The sequence below is a fragment of the Mirounga angustirostris genome, unplaced genomic scaffold (assembly GCF_029215605.1).
Source record: "Mirounga angustirostris isolate CCGP_5_RB_7025 unplaced genomic scaffold, mMirAng1.0.hap1 SCAF_5, whole genome shotgun sequence".
Lineage (NCBI taxonomy): Eukaryota > Metazoa > Chordata > Mammalia > Carnivora > Phocidae > Mirounga > Mirounga angustirostris.
Genome location: NW_026991713.1, coordinates 17,421,061 through 17,439,068, shown reverse-complemented (window position 1 = coordinate 17,439,068; position 18,008 = coordinate 17,421,061). Strand labels below are relative to the sequence as shown.

The window sequence follows — 18,008 nt, the reverse complement described above, 5'->3', positions numbered from 1 at the left end:
ATGTATAGCGGGATGTTCCCTGAGTGGGAAGGAAAATGGACAACTGCCCTACAGTTGACATAATAATAGCTCTAGGAGGCATTGTGTACCCAGTGGTCCTCAGCTAATGGAGGAAGGAATTCAGATGGGAGGGAGTTCATTCAGTGACAGGGACCAAGATACCGTGGCACTGTGGAGCGATTCTTTAGTGCCTTGTACCCCCAGAAGGGTCGTGGTCAGCGGTGGTCTGAGAATGAAGCCTCTCTGGGCAGCTGAATCTTGGTGATGCTCTCAGGTTTGGGGGGACGGACTCCCCTAAACAGGAAGCAGGGGCGTGGGGGGGGAGAAAAACACAACCAAATCCAGCTGATGACTGTGTCTTTCCTTTTGCAAAAGTAAAAGACACTGCTGATGGTTATGCGTGTGCGCGCGCGCACGCACACATATGCACGCACACAGGGCAGATGGGATTCCCATGTGACATCTCTCTTGCCTGTGCCTCCAGAGGGGAAGCCTTGATGGGTTTAATTCAGTCATTCTCTTGAACATTTTAAAACAAGATTTTCCCTTTAAAAAAATGCTATAATTAACGTTTTTAAAGTTTAAAAAAATTATTTAGGTAATGTCTGCATGCCATGTGGGACTCAAACTCAGGACCCTGAGATCAAGGGTCACATGCTCCTTCACCTGAGCCAGGCGGGCGTCCCTATAATTAACATTTTTATACGTAAGTCTTTGAGTTCTATAGTGTGTCTTTGAAATAAGAATGGTGAGTCACTTACTCTTGGGATTGGAGTTCAGACTGGGTGCAAACCACTCTCATGGCAGCGTCAGGGGATGGCTTAGGGGAAACGTTAAGCCTCCCACAATTTCCATCAGCCCACACCAAATCACCCCAAAACACACATGAAGAGAGATGAACTGTTTGCAGATGCAGTGCCTCCTGCCTCTTCCACCAGGGAGACTCCCCTAAGCCTTTTTCTGTCAGAATTCTGGGGCGCCTGGGTGGCTCAGTCATCAAGCGTCTGCCTTTGGCTCAGGTCATGATCCCAGGGTCCTGGGATCGAGTCCCGCATCAGGCTCCCTGCTCAGTGGGGAGTCTGCTTCTCCCTCTCTCTCTTGTGCTTTCTCTTGTGCTCTCTCTCTCAAATAAATAAATAAAATCTGGGAAGAAAAAGAATTCTGGAGTCCTCACTGTCACTCCCCCCTTTTGTCTTTTTGCACACTCTTATTTCCTATCAACTTTGCACTTTGGGAGGAGAGGTTGAGGGGAAGTGAGAATAGCTCTAAAATAGCTGGCTGGTAGGTTTCCTGTTAAATAGGATGTGGTCAATTAACCTTGGTTATCTGTGTCTAGTTCAGACACTACTGCTAACTGTAAGCACACGGAGGGCCCTGGAACATGGTAATCCCTGCCTAGGGCTGAAAGCAGTTATCGGAGGCACTGGGACCCAGTAACCACCTTGAGAATAGCCATTGTGACTTAGTCCTTTGGGAGGTAAAGGTGATGCTACCTGTAGCCATCAGAAATGGAAGGGTGCCAGGTGGCTGGAACCATCTAGTTTCTGGTCATTTTGGAGCTGTTGATATGGTTTGGCCCTTAATGCCCAGTGGGAGAGGCCATGAACTGGTTCCTCCCTTCTAGGAGGTGATTAGAGGGATGTCTTTTTTTTTTTTTTTTTTTTTTTAAGATTTTTATCTTTAAGTAATCTCTCCACCCAGCGTGGGGCTTGAACTTAGACAACCTTGAGATCAAGAGTTGCATGCTTTCCTGACTGAGCCAGCCAGATGCCCCTAGTGGGGTGGTTTTTAAGACTGGAAATGGAAACATGGAAGGAAACTTTAAAATACTTCCTGGTGGTGAAGAATATTCAAGAGTGGGCCTTCTCGGAAAAATTACCTGTTTTTACTTGGCATTTCCGAACTTGCCTCAAATACCTTTCTCAGGGAGCTTAAGGTATTGGTTGGTCAGGAGACTTTCAGATGTAGGTCTCCTTCTCCTTGACCCTGTTCACACTGGTTTAAGCAAAAAAAGGACCATTTTTTTCTGGGCACAGAGAATTGAAAAAGTGTGGCAGGGTACAAGCACTCTAGCATCAGGTCTAATGCCCTCTCTCCTCTTGGTGGCAAGATGGCTGCCAGCAGTTCCAGCCACCATCCCATCCTCTCTGCAATCCCGATAAAGAGAGTACCTCTCATTCACAGCAGTTCCCATAAAAGTCCTAAACTGTAAACTCTATGAGGACAGGGATTTTTATATTTTGTTTACTGTCCTTTCCCCAACTCTTGGAACAGTGCCTGGCTTATAGTAAGTGTTCAATAAATATGTGTTGAATGAATGAATGAATGATTATCATTGGTGTGGCTGGGGTCACATGCCCAGTCCAAGAGTTGAGCTGAGAATGGGGGAGAATGGGGAGAGAATGGTTTCCAAAGAAAACTGGGGATGCATTGTTTAAGATGGGGCACTGAACGTTGGTCAGAAACCACACAGTGTTTGGGGGCGCCTGCGTGGCTCAGTTGGTTAAGCGACTGCCTTCGGCTCAGGTCATGATCCTGGAGTCCCGGGATCGAGTCCCGCATCGGGCTCCCTGCTCGGCAGGGAGTCTGCCTCTCTCTCTGACCCTCCCCCCTCTCATGCTCTCTGTCTCATTCTCTCTCTCAAAAAAAAAAAAAAAAGAAACCACACAGTGTTTGTACTGAGCTGTACCTATGACACCAAACCCGTGTTGAGAGTGTTGGGAGGAGCCACCTCGCAAAACCAAAATGACAACTGATACCAGCTTAATCACTTGGCCAGCAGGAATTCTAGCCAGCTTGTGGAATCCTAGAAGTTCACAATGCCTTGACTGAAGAGCTCAGGTAAGAGCGGCTAAGACTTATCTTGTGACTAAAGTAAGAGGTTTAGAATTGGCTTTGGAAACGATTTTGGAAAATAAGACAGCATCTAGGCATGCTCCAGTGTGGCCTTGGCGATGTGGTCTCCATGTGGCATCGTGGCTGCTTGTGGTCCAGGGTCACCATGGGCTGTTGAAGGCTGTTCTTTTTTTTCTGAAGAAGAACCAAGGCAAGAAAGGCAAGAGGTGAAAAATCTATAATTGGATTAAAAAGACACCTTGCACTCTTAGAGTAGACAGTATTCTTTGGAATTTTATTTTTGCTGCTTGGAAAACCAGTTTGGATTAAAGTGGTGACATGAATTTTTGAGTCCACTTACCTCCTGTTTTAGGAAGACACAAGTACTCTTGTGGCCCAAACAAGCTGATAGTGCGTATTTTCCTTGGGCCACTAGTTCTGGGTGGATGCAGTGATTCCGTGGTGCTGGAGGCTCACACGCCTTCCATCTTGTTGCATCGCTCTACCGAAGGTTGTGTCTTCATCCACTTGTTGAAGATGACTCACTTCCATGTCTGCATCCTGCCAGCGGGAAGAGGGAGAGAGGTGCGGTGGAGGGTGTGTCCTTGCACCCATTACTTCTGCTTATGTCTCATTGAGTCACAGCCATCGCGGTCTGCCAGGAAGGCTGGGCAAGGTAGTCTTTATTCTGTGCGCTCATGTGCTCTGCTAATATTTTGGCCTTTTAGCTCTAAAGAGAGCTAGAGAATGGATATTGGGGGTTAACCACTCGTTCTGCTGCATTAGGGTTCTACACTTCAGATGGTTATCTGCCCAGTCCTTGTTGAATGCAAGTATATTTCATGAACCTCTGCTTGGTCAGTGGACTGGGTTGGATGGTGTTGCTGCAAAATTCATGTCCTTCCTGGAACCTCAGGAAATATGACCCTATTTGGAAATAGGGTCAGTGCAGATGTAATTAATTAAGATGAGGTCATATTGGAGTCGCGGTGGGGGGTTGCTTAGTCCAATAAGACTGGTGTCCTTTTAAGAGAACAGACACAGAGACACACACAGGAGGAAGGCCATGTGACAAGGGAGGCAGAGACTGGAGAGATGCAGCCACAAGCCAAGAACCCCAGGAACCATCACAATCGGGAAGAAGCAAGGACGGATTTTCCCCCAGAGGCCTTGGAGGAAGCACAGCCCTGCCGACACCTTGAGTTTGGACTTCTAGCCTCCGGAACTGGGAGGGAGTAAGTTTCTGTTGTTTTACGCCCACTGAGTTTGTGGTACTTTGTTACAGCAGCCCTGGGAAACTAACAGAGTCAGGAAGAACACATTTCTTGCTGGTGGGAATTGTTCCCAACTGGAATCAGTGGATCTGGCTTCTCAGCGTTGCCCTATGTGTAGGTGCAACATGCAGGGGTCGCTGTCTGGGGACACTGTAGGTGGTCAGTGATACATATCTGTCATTCTTCTCAGTCTAGTGGACGATCCAGACATTAAACAAGTATGAAACAGGTACGTATTTAATAACAGGTGAGCTAAGGCATACGAAAGAGGACAGGATGTTGAGAGGCTGTGGTAAGGAAACCGAATCTGGTACTGGCGGCCGGCGTGTGGTGGTGCTCATAGAAGGCTTTCTTTCTCTAAGACATGGGTGAGTGGGAGTTAGGAAAAGGATGGGGAAGGAGTGGGGGCCACTTTTGGGGGGAAACGGCCTGATGTCGGGAGCTCACAAACATGGGTGCTCTCTGGGGAATTAAATTCCCGGGCCCCACGCCAGACGGTCTCTATCAGGGATTCAGGGAGGGAGCTCTTGCAGGCTGTGGGGGTCCAGAAATGTGTGTTTCTTTTAAACCCGCCCTTGGAAATTTTGGGGGGGGACTGCTGCACTAGGGCAGTGAGTCTCAAATATTCATGGGCTTCTTGAGTCGCCTGGAGAGCTTGCTCAAAATGCAGATGTGGGGTTGGATTCAGCAGGTTTCAGGTGGGACTCTATTTGGCAGACAGATCCCCCAGGTGATTCTGATTCAGGGCGTTCCCTGACCTCATTTTGAGAAACCCATCTCTGGCAGGTTGGGTAGCTCTGCAAAATCAGAGATTGACCTCCGCAATGGTAGGTAATTCCAGTGGAGAATACAAGGGGTCACCTAAAGGGACATTTGTATCTGATCTGATCTTAGAAAGCCGCTTAGGGGGTGGGTCACAAGGGCAGCACGGGGCCCAGACTCGGCAGCAGCAGGTGGCCTGGGCCGGCAGGTCCCAAGAAGGGCCCACGGTCATCGGGAGCTCCACCGATCCCGGCCCCCCTCTCAGCCCAGAAGGTGAAGCCTGGACATCTAACAGCCAGCTCTGACTTCAGAGTTCTGTGTGGTGACAGCTGTACATCAGGTTAGACTTTCCTTGCAAAAAGAGGACAGATTGGGGCACCTCTTCATGCTCCCATCCATTGTCAGAGCTGGGAGGTGGGTGGTGGTGGTGGTGGGGGCGGGGGGAGCCTTGCATTCAGACCCAAAGCATCTTTAATGTTCGGTAGCCACAGTGCTTTCATGATCGGTGGGGCTCATCGTGAGCGCTTGAGCTGAAAATGGGAATAGTGGGAAAATGAAAAGACCTCTGACCGCAGACTTCCTGCTGGCCCGCCTTCCTCCTCCACTCTGAGTGCAACACTCGACACACCATTTTTAGGCGGCAGGGCCATCCGAGGTGAAGGGAGCCTCGGCACAGCCTGACTTGGTTTGGAGCTGGAGCGTAAATCACACAGCTCTGTGTGCGCGTGCATGTGTGCGTGTGTGTTTCTCCCTTCCGACATCCTTCTCTGCTGGGCTGAGTTTCATTTCGTTGTATTACTTTCCGTGCATGATGCTGCTAGTCATTCCTGCTCGACCTTTAGATTTTTGTCTTTAGGGAAAATATGATCATTATTAGTCTATATTCTCGAGCAGATGTAATTGAGTCACACACTGTCTTCCTGCCTCCCTTTGCATCCATGGGAAAAAAGTGTTTCAGAGTCAGCGTGGATTTTTCTTAATAATATGGACATGAATATTAGCTGAGGACCACTCTGCGGCTACTGGCAGGTCGGGAGCCTGAGAACGACCCGCTGTGCGCCTGGCTCTTGAATATGATGACTTCAGCTTTTTGGGGGTCTGGCTTTGTGCCTCTTGGCTGCTGCCTGTTGCTGGGCTGGACTGTGGGGTTAATTAGCCCAAGCTTAATCCTGGGCCTCACGGCCCGTGCGAGCGTGAGCGTTTGAGAGAGCCAGCCCGGGGTTCATGAGCTGTGTGTTCTGGTTCGTTCCTCTGGATGCAGACACTGTCTGGAGGGTGTGTTCCCGGAACTTCTCTGTCAGGCCTCACTGTGGTGCCTATTTATAACGAACACCCATGAAAGGCCCCAATGGCCAGGGCCGTTTCCTAGGATAAACCAAAGCATGGAACCACGGAGTGTAGAGCTGGAAAGGGCCCGAAGCAAATTGGAGGGAAGAGTCCTCCTCCTGAGGACTAGGGAGACCCCAGCTTGGGGCCCTGCTATACTCCCATTGCAGCCGAAATGGTATTTCTGATGAGGGAACGTGTTTTAAAAGCACTGGGGTCTTGCTAGTTTCCATTTTTGTCATACAAATACACGATAGTCCAGTTTAGCAATCCCTTGGAGAGGCATAGCTGGATACAGTTACAGATAAGCAACAACAAGCCACATTTCTGGTGTGAGATATTTTCGTGTCTCACCTTGCTTTTGTTGAATCCATTGGTGGACACAGTAGACCCCCCCCCCACCCCGAATAAATGAAGAACCCAGCCGTGGATGAGTTTAGGTTCCATCTGCTTAAAAATAGCCTTCTCCGCCCCCCCCCCCACGACTCCGTCAGAAATTCTGGCTTACAATGACGACCCTGTTGTTAGCAATAATTACTAGACTAATAACAGCGGCGCCTCTTCATGAGGGCCTGCCACCTCCTATACAGGGGGCTTAGAAATAATATCTTGTTTAAGCAACAGCTTTGGAGCGGTTCTCATTGTCCCTATTTTACAGAAGAGGAAGTTGAACTTGGAGAGGCAGCCGAATGTCTTTCAAGGTCACCCGTTGAACAGAGGTTGCCGGCTCCTTCAGGTTAAGAACACTATTAACAGGCACAGACAACAATGTTCAACAACAACAAGTAAAAAGTAAATCTAAGAAGTGGGAGGTTGGGTTATGGATCGTTTTATTATTTGTACATATTCTTGGCATGTTTAAAATGCTGTTTAAAGTTTCAAAAAGACATGTTATCTGACAACTTAATTTTTTATGTGGATTTTTTTTTTTTTTTTTTTTTTAATTAAGCTAGCTAGTCAGGGAGCCAGGACTTCTGGGAAGGGGGGCCAGTGTCTGAGGGAGGAGGAGACAGGGGCTTGTCCTGTCCAGGGAGGCAGGCCAGGTCAAGGCACCATGGAGAGTGAGGATTTACTCTGCCAGCTAGGGCATCCCGGGGCACCTGCAGGTGGAGGTAGAGGGTGTGTGTGTGTGTGTGTGTACCGAAGCCTGTTTGCTGTCCACTCGGACTGCCCTGCCGTGTATTAAATACCACAGACCGGGGGGACTTCAACAACAGAAATGTATTTCCTCGGGGTTCTGGAGGTGGCGGTCCAAGATTCCCGTGTCGGCAAGCTGGTTTCTCCTGAGGCCTGTCTCCTCAGCTTGCAGATGGCTGCCCCATCACTGAGTTCCTCACGTGGTCTCCTTTGTGTGCACGCACTCCAGGTGTCTCTTTTTGTGTCTAAATTTCCTCTTTTAAGGACACCGGTCAGATCTGAATTAGCACCCACCCTAACGGCCTGACTTTAGCTTTATCACCTCTTTAAAGGGCTCATCTCCAATTATAGTCACATTCTGAGGTACTGGGGGATTAGGACCTCAACATAGGAATTTTAGGGAGACCCAATTCAGCCCATAACAACTATTATGCCTAATTTTGGCAGAGATCTGTGTCTCTGGCATTTCAAGGGAGCTGAGGGCCATTGATTGGGCTTCCCATAGAATCGATTGTGGGAATGTTATGAAGAAAGCAAGCCTTAGACCAAACCCTGCCTCATGCACATTTTCCGGCAAGGAGTCCCATAAGCCTTTGTTATGTTTTGTGCTTGGAGCCTGATGAAGTCCCAGTTGTCTGTCCTCTCAGGTTCTCTGTACCTCGCATGGAAGTTTCCCTGAGGGCAGATGAGAAAGTCCTGGGGAAGCATTCAGCTAACTTTCTAGCTGGGTCAGGCCACAGAATCCTCTGAAAATGTCTGCTCCTAGACCAGGGGGGACTCTGGGCCAGGGTGTACTCTGAAAGATGTAGGTTTTGGCCTAGAATTTGTTGAGAAAAAGCAGACAAGTCTAGCCAAACCACACATCTTGAACACCCCTCTCTTTTCCAGTGTGGAGTTATTTCCAGTATTCATTATGCTAAGTTTCCCACCTTCTGGTGCATGTGGGAGATAAAGATGGCGGATATGCTACTGGACGGCCAATGGGCAGTGAGCGTCTGATTGTTCGTTTGCAAATACTAGCCATCCCTGGCAGTGTGTGTTTCCTCTTTAGGGACCTTAGATGTTACCTGACTACACCACCATTAACACGGACGTACGCTATGTCACGCAGTTGGTGCCGGAGTGTTTTGAGGTAAATTGCAGACAATATGAGATTTTGTCAGAAAACTTTACCATGTACGTGTTTTGTCTTGAGCCTGTGCTAATCCCAGATGAAGTAGTATAAGCACAGTGATTTCCATTCTTGAAAAGTTCAACAAAATCAAGAGAGGTATTGGGTTTGATGCTGCATTTTTGTTATAAGTTAAGTCTTGAAACTTTTTTTTTGCTAAACATCGGTCAGGGGAATTTGAGGAGTAGACACTGGACAGCTTTCACCCTTTGAAAAGAGAGGATGGATTCATCACCACAAGATCTGACATTCCGAAAAAATGTTTTAGTATGTACGCTGGGTCTGAAGAGAAAACATTTAGATCTCAGGAATGCCTGCTTTTGAACTGTAGCCAGAATTCTAGAGTCAGGTTTGAGAAATAATAAAATATTGACTGTCGTTCAAAGAGAAAAATACAGGGCAATCTTAAGCATAACCTGTCATTTGGCTTACATTTCACTCATTGCTCTAACTTGTTGAGAGCCCCTACCATGGACCAGGTGCTGTGCTGAGTATCAGCGTGTCCCTTGACTTTTTTGATCTGTCTTGGCACCAAGCTAAGTGGAGACAGTGTGTTTAATCACTTACTCGTTTATCCAGCAAATATTTCTGAGAGCCTGTTGCATTTAGGTATGGTCTTAAGCTCTCTGCAAGTATTCTCTCATTGTGTACATATGAAATGAATAACCTGTTAGATTTCCCCCAGATACCGCCCTTCAGGACCATCAGAGACAATCCACCATACTCACCTCATTTGGTCTAGACTTTTCTGAGAGTGACCTGGGATAGAATGGACAGGAGAAGTTAGCCAAAGCCTACAAGTAAAATCTACATAATGAAGAGTTGTCCCCACCCCCATGATCTATTCTTTAGAATAGATCTGTACCGTAGTTTACCTTAGTCCCCTCAAAATCCTTCAGAGCTTCCCATTGCACCTGGAATGAAATTCTTATCACTTACTAGGGTCTGCAGACCCAGCCTTTGCCCACCTTCATGACTGTCTTCTACAACTCTTGGTCTCACTTGCTGTGCTCCAGGTCTCTCCGCCTCAAGAACTGCCTCAGGGCCTTTGCATTTGCTGTTCCCACCACCTGGAATGCTGTTCTTCCTAAAGACTTTCTGATTCCATCATTCAGTCTCAGCTTCTGAGGTTACACGCTTACAGAGACTTCCCCTGGCCATTTGGTCTAAAGAATTCTCCCTTATTACATTGCTCTCTTTAAGTTTCTCCAGAGCAAGTATCACTTTCTGAAATTAGCTTCTTTCTTCTTTTTCCTTGTTATCACCCATTTCCCCAATTAGAATAGAGGCTGACTGAGGGCAGAGCCTTTGTTTTTTCTCCCTGTATATCCCTGGCACACACTCCAGGGTCTGCTCCAAAGTAAGAACTCAATGAACATTATTGTTGACTCATTGCGTGAGTAAATCCCTGTTAATGCCCTTTGGAAGCTATGAGTAAAGAATGGAATTCCTTTTAAAGTTATACTTCTGGCTATTGAACGAGGCTTCTGGAACGAGATTCAGCTTGGAGATACCACCATGGGGCACGACATCAGTTGAGCAGATTAAGGTTTTATTCACAAGAATCCAAGATAAAGCAGAGGAAACTTTCAAGTTGAAATCCTATATACGCCTACCTAGAACTCTCTTTCCATCTCTCAGCCAAGTTAGATTTTCTTGACCAACAGAAGATCAGAAAGTGAAACGAGCCTGTCTTGGAAATGGTGTGTTCGAGCTCTGTGGTTCGCCAGCAGCCCGTGGAAGCCTTGGCCATCCCATTCATGGGGGGAGCCTCTGCTCTGGGTGTGCTTGGGAACCCGTGTCTAGCGGTGGGACAAGACCTTGATTGCTTGTTCATCAGAGATGCTCAGGGGAAAAGAGCTTTTTGCCTGGAACCAGGTAGCCAGGGGCCGTTTAATGGGCTCTTGAGTGTGGTTCCTCCAGCACACATTTACTGAGTACCTGGTAGATGCAGTGCTGCTGGGGGTGCACAGGTGAGTAAGACGTGCTGGTTTGAAATCTAGTGGCTTTGCAATGTCCATATGAGAGAGGGGGAGTAGCGTCTGCAGATGTGTCGGATGCTTCCTAAGTGGGAAGGGCGGGATTTAATTCCCTGGGAGACATGGGAGGAGAGCAGGCTTCAGGTTGGCCGTGGAGGGGTGATTGAAGGCCTGAGGGTTCAAGGAGTCAGCGAAGCTTCCCTCCTTCTTGCTCAGTCAGATGCTCATCGGGACTTAGGCTGGTGGGGAGGAACCTGGACGTAGGAAGACGTGGTTAAGGTCGGCGAAAGGCAGTCCCTTCCGAAGCGTTTCAAGCCAATTGGTGTGAGGCTCCCCGGGGGGTGTATGTGTGCAGAAACGAGCTGTTTGTTATTCGTGACCCAGCCACGGTATTAGGATTTGGGGCTACAGCCTGGTGGATAGAATTGGGCCGATTTCCCCAAATCTCCAGCAGGGTCCCCTCTGCAGGGCTGCCGTGGAGCTGAAAGACGGACCCTGGAACTTGAGGGCTTGCTGGCTGGCTCCTCTGGCCGGGGCCTCCCTGGTGCCCACAGGCCTCGCTGCCTTGGAACCACACATCACGCATGAATGTTCCTTGTCATTGCTCCTCTTGGAACGGCTCAGTGCTAACATCTCCAAAATGAAAAATAGGGTCTCCGCTCCTGAGGATGTGATCACTGAGTTGGAGGCAGTTTCCCAGGGGAAGGATTTTTGTCTCAAAGTCTTAAAATAGAATCCGTTTTAAGGCACAATACTTCTTTTCAAGTTAACTTCTCAAAACTCCTCCGAGCCTGATCTCGTTAGCAGCTGACTGCCGACGCTGAGCTGCACCCCTTCTCTGAGCAATCTGTGGGCGTTAGTTCTGTGCCACCACGGATTCAGAACCCTCACGCTGAGGGAGGGGTGGGGAGCTCGCTGGCTGACTTGGATGCGTCTAGAGTTCATGTTCTAAAACACAGAAACAACGCAGTTGTTTCTGTGTGGAGGGATTTAAAACCGTAATTAAAAAAAATTTTTTTAAATGGTGGTAAAAAAGCACATCACATAAAATTTCCATTTTCATTTACATTTCTATCTTCCATTTTTAAGTGTGCAATTCAGCAGTGTGAAGTATATTCACGTGGTTGTGGGATAGATCTCCAGAACTCTTGTCAGCCTGCAAAACTGTATCTGCTGAATGATGCCCTATATCCCCTTCTCCCCCACCCCATTCGACTTTCCCATCCCATGACTTTGACTACTTGAATACCACCTCCTAAAGTGGAATCTGACTGTATTTGTCTTGCTGTGACTGGCTTATTTCTCTTAGCACAATGTCCTGAAGGTTCATCCATGTCGTAGCAAGTGTCAGAATTCCCTTCCTTTTTTTTTTTTTTTTAAAGATTTTATTTATTTATTAGAGAGAGAGCGAGAGAGGGAACATAAGCAGGGGGAGTGGGAGAGGGAGAAGCGGGCCTCCCGCAGAGCAGAGAGCCCGATGCGGGGCTCGATCCCAGGACCCTGGGATCATGACCCGAGCCGAAGGCAGACGCTTAACGACTGAGCCACCCAGGTGCCCCAGAATTCCCTTCCTTTTTAAGGCTGATATTCCAGTGTATGTATCTACCCCATTTGGCTCATCCATTCATCCATCGATGGACACATGGGTTGCTTCTGCCTCGTGGTTATTGTGAATAGTGGTGTTATGAACATGGGTCTGCAAATCTCTCCTTGAGATCCTGCTTTCAGTTCTTTTGGATAAGTAGCCAGAAGTGGGATTGCCGAATCATGGGGTAATTCCATTTGTAATTCTTTGAGGAACCTCCATACTGTTTTCTGTAGCAGCTGTGCCATTTTACATTCGCACCGACATGTGCATAAGGGTCCCAATTTCTCCGCATCCTTGCCAACACTTGATTTCTGTGTTTTTGGTAGTCATCCTAATGGGCGTAAGGTGGTATCTGATTGTTACTTCATGTTGTCATCAATGCATAATTTAGTATTGACTGATAGGTCTTCTAAGCACTTTGCGTGACTAAATTCTCACCACGACTCTGTGAGGAGGGTTCCATTTTTACCCCATTTTACGGATGAGGAAATTGAAACTTAGAGAATTTAAGTAATTTACCCATGGTCGCACAGCTGGTGAGGGCCTGCATCTGAGTTTGAGCCTGGCTTTCATGGAATTCTCTCTTTCTTCCTCCCTAAGCTATAGAAAATCCACATCCAGAGCTGACCCATATCAGGGTAGTAGGTAGGAGGTAATGAGATCTTTCCTGGAGAATGGAGTTCTTTGGTGGGCTCAGGAGTCGTTAAGATTCCGGAATAAGACCCATGTTTCGGTCATCACAGAAGCCTTATGTAGCAGCCCAAAGCTGGGACGCCATGAACAGTAGCCAAGTCTCTTAAGCCCTTGACTTGTGAAGGACTTTGTACTTTTTTGGTTTCAGTTCCCATAACTCTTGAGTAAATAACAGAGGAAGTGAAGAAAGAGACACAATTCATTTTGAACATTTTTCATTGACACTATTCAACTCCTGAATTTGGTTTCTAATCTGTGTGTGTGTGGGGGGGAATGTTGAATTAATGAGTTATTATTACATTACAGGGTTCATTCTTCGAGCCCCCAAATTTTCTGGAAAGCTGTGGAAGCTGTGGAATAAATGTCAAATATTTGGCTTAATTTTTAAGTTTAATTTTGTTTTTTGATTAGGTATCATATTAGCCCCGTTTCTTTTAGGCACTGTTGCTGTGATTGGTGGCCATAATTCCCCATATCAGCTCTACTTTTTGTGTTGGATTATTGTATTAACTAACACTTCAAATTACATTAGGAAAAATACATTACGTTATGTCAAGTCAGGGGAGTGGTACTAATCCTATCAGTAAATAATGGCACAGGGTCATTCCAGCAGCGCCACTTAAATCTGTGGGGCCACTCCTCCACACTCTGATAGGTTTTGTTTACATATTTCTGATTTTGGCACCATAAAACGAAGTCTCCATTAAGAAGTTGACTCACAGACTAATCCTCTGAAACTTCTTTTTTCTTTTTTTTTATATGAGACAAAGAAAATATGATGTGTCATTTCCTGCCACAAAATCCTAGACAGTTTGAAGGATGAGTTATAGGGCGTGTGCAGGGCCTCATTGAACGGGGGAGTGTGAAAGAACTTGCCATCCAGAAACAGCCCAATCACCATCTATCCCTCTCCCGGGCTCAGACCTACCTCTGTGGCTAGGCTTGTGGGTATTTGAACCGCATGGCACCTGGAGCTGTTATCTGGGACTTAGAAATGAGAACACTTGTAAAGGTTCAATGAGCTGAGGAACGTCAAGTGCCCGGCGTAATATGATCATCACTTAACAGGTCAGTTACTGCCATTATCATTTGTTGGCGGCTGAATTGTGTGTCCCTCCCCCCACCTCCCCCCTCAAATTCCTACGTTGAAGCCCTAAGCCCCGTGACTTCAGAATGGGACAGTATTTGGAAGTTGGGTCTTTAAAGAAGTGATTAAGTTAAAATGAAGTCCCATGGGTGGGCCCTAACCCAGTCTGACTGGTGTCTTTGTAAGAGGCAGTTTGGATACACACACTCACATGGGATAGACAAGTAGTACTCAACAAGTAGTTTCTTGGGAAGTTCCTGTTACAGTCATTTTCTGGGTTTTTCTGTGAGGGGCTGAAGTCTCTTGGTCTCCACTAACCCCTCCCACCCTTTCCGAGGAGCTGGGTCAGCGATGGTGGCCGAGGTGGGGTGAAGAAGAGGAGGGTCATCGGGCCAAGCGTGATGAAGCCTGCTGCCCCCTCATCAGCTGTTTGCACGCAGACCTGGGCACCTGGCCCAGGGCCCCACCTTGCCCTGCATCTGCTGCTGTTGGCAATCGTCCAGGTCCATCTTTTTGTCCCCTGCTTTGTTCGATCCTGTGGCTTCAGGGATGTTGGGCCTCATGTTTCTTCTTAATCACAGCGCCCATCTTTGGGGGGGTCTCCTCTCCTTCCTGGTCTGTGTGTGGGTCCAATGTACGCTTCCCCACTTCCCCAAGCATCTGGGTCCATTTTATTTTAAAGGCTTTACTGCCAACCTGTAGTGAGAAACAGGCAGATAGAATGGGAAGTGACTAGGTTTTAGGGGGATCTTAAACCACCAGGGTGGGATTAACTTCAACCCCATGAAAAACCAGAAGAACAAAGGGATGTGGGCATGAAGGATGGGGATGGTGTTAATGTCTCCTGACCGGAATAATCTACTGTGGAGTTCGGTTCACAGGAGAGCCAATCCTTCAAAGATGCTTTTATTGGAAACTTCCCTAAGAGACCCTTTCCATTGAAGATTTTAGCCAATTTCACTTCTGGGTGATCTGACTTGTCGGCAAGGGGTCTTGGTTGTTTGTGCAGCTCTTAATGATTTCCAAGAAAGTCCATTCCGGCAGATGTGGGAAGGATTCAGTTCAAAGAGCTGGGGTACTTGAGTTAGCCATTGATTTTAATAGTCTTTCGCAGCTGATAACATTGTTGGGGGGGGTTTCTTTTAGGAAACTTTTAATATAATGGTTTGCAGGTGGCTGGAGGAAGGAGTTCTTTTTGTTTTATATCCTTTCCCAGCAATAGGAAGAGAGAGAGAGAGAGAGAGAGAGAGAGAGAGAGAGAGGTGATTCACTTTTGAATTTCTTCTCATCATTTCTTGATCCTTTTAACTCCTTTTCAACATGGCCACCACTCTCCCACTCTATAAACTTCAGTGGCTCACTATTGCCAGCCTGTCTCTTTTCCTCCCAGAGCTAGTTTAATGTAGGTCTCCCTGTCTGGTCCATGGTTCTTGTTTTTAATTCACCTGGATCTGAAAGAATAGAGCAAGCACTCAGCAAGGATGTATTGATTGGTCTTTTCTTCAGGGGAAGGAAGGAGTGTTAGGTTTTTCATTCATTTCTTACAGGCTGTTAGAGAAGCAGGCAGTTAGTTTTGATTTACTCTTCTGTGCCTGGGCTTTCTGTAGAGGCCAAGGTGGGTGGGGATGGGGATGAGGGGTTGGGGTTTTTGGGGTGAGGCCTGTGACCCACCATTGGATCCCCAACAGTTGAGGTGGAAATGCTGTACCCTCCTTCTGGTCTGAGTGAGGGTGGGAAGGGATGAATTGAGCGACCCCATGGCCAGATGCCTGGGCTGTACTCTGCCCCGCCCTCCCCCACCCACCCCCAAGCCTGGAGCAGCAGTTGCTTGTTGGGTTATTAACTTTATGCAGTCCTGGGACCAACTGTACATTTTTTAACCTTGGCTTCTGCAAGAAAACACCGAGGAGGAAGACATGGAGAAAACGTGCCCTGACAAATGGCTCCAGATCCATGGTGGTGGTTCATGAGAGCTTCATGAGTATGGAGAAGGCATTATTATGTAAATCAAATAGACACTTAGCTCTGGACTGCAGGTAGCTCGATGCTGGAGAGTTCAGCCCCCCCCCCCAAAAAGACAGGAAAGGGAATCATCAAAAACAGGGGTGGGTTCTCCGGGGCCTCTGCCTCCTGCCACTGCTGGAGTCCTCTCATTCTGATCCCCTTTCTCTCTTGCTGTCTTCCCTTGGCTCCCCGTGGCCATGACGCTGCCCCCAGTGGGTCTAGGGCATCCTCTGAGCCCCTGTCCCTGTGCCACCAGCCCAGGGCCCAGCGGGGAAGTGCTCTATAAACTATGTTTTGATGGCACTAAATAAGATTCATACAGCTTTGCAGTATTTGATTGTGGATTTTTAATCTGGCACCCCAGGTGACCTGTAAGCTCCTTTTATTTTTCCCTGCAGCTGTCTTCTGAGATACATTTGCTGGGCCTTGTTAATGGTTTGTTTTTTTCCGCTTTGATTTATTAGATTAGAAGCTCAGTTCCTGGCCTCCCCCCTCCTTGGGAGAAGTTCTTGCTTTGTCTCCATAAAACGTTGCTGTTGGGCCTTTTCCTGGTTTATTACTTTGCATTAATACCTGGCAGCTTATCTGAGTTCGCCTTTTATTTCCTTAACGTACAATAGTGCCTCCCCTTTGGAGGATGCAGCTTGCAAAGGGTTTATTGGCCTCATTTTTTACATTGGGAGGTATCAGTCCCAGCCTAGGGATAAGCAGCACGGGGAATTTTAAATGGTTTGCTCTAAGCCACGTGTCTAATCAGGGGTAAAATGAACCAAGGATACTAGAAATGAATGAGCAAGGAAGAAGGCACACAAACTTGTGACATCTTCTGCTCTTTGGCTTGTGACCAATATGAGACCAATTTGTTTTTAGCTAGGTGTTTCTCTCTGAAGTGGGTAGAAAAGATTATGTGAGCTAAGAAAGGAGCCGTCCATCAACAGGAAAGCGGGGGATATGCTTTCCCCCCAAAACCCATTTAGTAGAGGGATTACCAGTTCCTTACCTGGGGGGTTTCCGTTGGGTAGCAGAGCAGGCAGCTTTGGCCCTGGGTTGGTGTGGGATTACTCTACAGCGTTTTGGCTTTCAATGCATCGGATCCTCTGAAAGAAATAAGAATGGTTGCATCAGGCTGGCCGATTAGTCTGCTGACTTTAGGGAATACGTTGAGAGGAGGTTCCTCAGGCTCCCATCTCTGTAGGGTCCTGGGTGGGAAGGTAGGTTTGCTCCCTAGGGCCCAGGACCTGCTGTTAAGGGCACTTCATTTCCCTCAGAGTCCTTGAGGATCGGAGGGGCTGAGTTCCTCAGCCTCAGGGGGACAGGCATAAAAGCTGAACAGCTTTCCAGAGCATTCTGGAATGAGAGGTAAAACATGGGTCTGGGGACGGAGTACAGAGTTGTTCAGATAGGACCACCCTCCTGGTGTTCATAGCTGGGCCATGAGCCCAGTTCTGTTGTTTGCAGATTTTGTGTCCTTAACCATAAAGCCTGCTGCCTGGAGCCATCGGGGAATCAGCCACAGGGCCTGCTGCTGCTGATTTTAGGGTAGGGCACGGCTCTGAGCAAACAGCGTAACTTTCCTTCTTCTCTGCCAGCACGCGGGCAGGCAGAGGCTCCTAGCTCCAGCTCAGCACATCCCTGCTCCCTGCTTCTCTTCTCTTAGCCCCTCTGTGTGCCTCGTTTTTAGAACAGACCGGGTTGACCAGATACTTCAGTTAACGAAGACATCCACTTGTTGGAATAAGTACCTGTTGGTTGCTGTGGGGCAAAAAATACCAGCCCCAAAACACAACAGCTCAGGTCTTCCCTTTAGACTGCTGGTAATTTAATAGGGTGGAGATAATTTGTGCGTGATAATTTATTTCCATCGCCCCTGCAACCAGCCTTAACTTTTCACCCCCACCCCCTGCGTGTGTGAAACAACTAACAAGTAAGCTAGCTGGGAGACAGCTCTGGGTGCTAAATTGGGTAGCGACAGACGTTTGGCACTTCAGCGATCAAGTGCAAAAAGTATCTGATCAGAGCTTCTCACGCTGCAGTCAGCAAGTCTGGGGCAGTGGCTAGGAGTCTGCCTTTCTAACAAGCTCCCAGGTGATGCTGCCGGTCCAAGGTGTACCCTTGGGGTAGTGAGGTGTTAACAGATTAGGTGCCAGCCATA

General features: G+C 47.7%; 1 protein-coding gene across 6 annotated transcripts in view; it reads left to right on the top strand.

The window, feature by feature from the left end:
- Positions 1–18,008, top strand: part of CHST11 (carbohydrate sulfotransferase 11) — a 259,731-nt gene that overhangs the window by 17,335 nt on the left and 224,388 nt on the right. The window contains exon 1 of one of the 6 annotated variants that reach the window (XM_064590702.1): positions 13,401–13,833. The exons of 4 other annotated variants lie outside the window; for them this stretch is intronic. The gene's annotated coding sequence lies outside the window, so the exon portion shown is untranslated. Of the gene's footprint in view, positions 1–13,400; positions 13,834–18,008 lie in introns of those variants that run through there. One more of the 6 variants, XM_064590704.1, reaches the window with a different exon arrangement.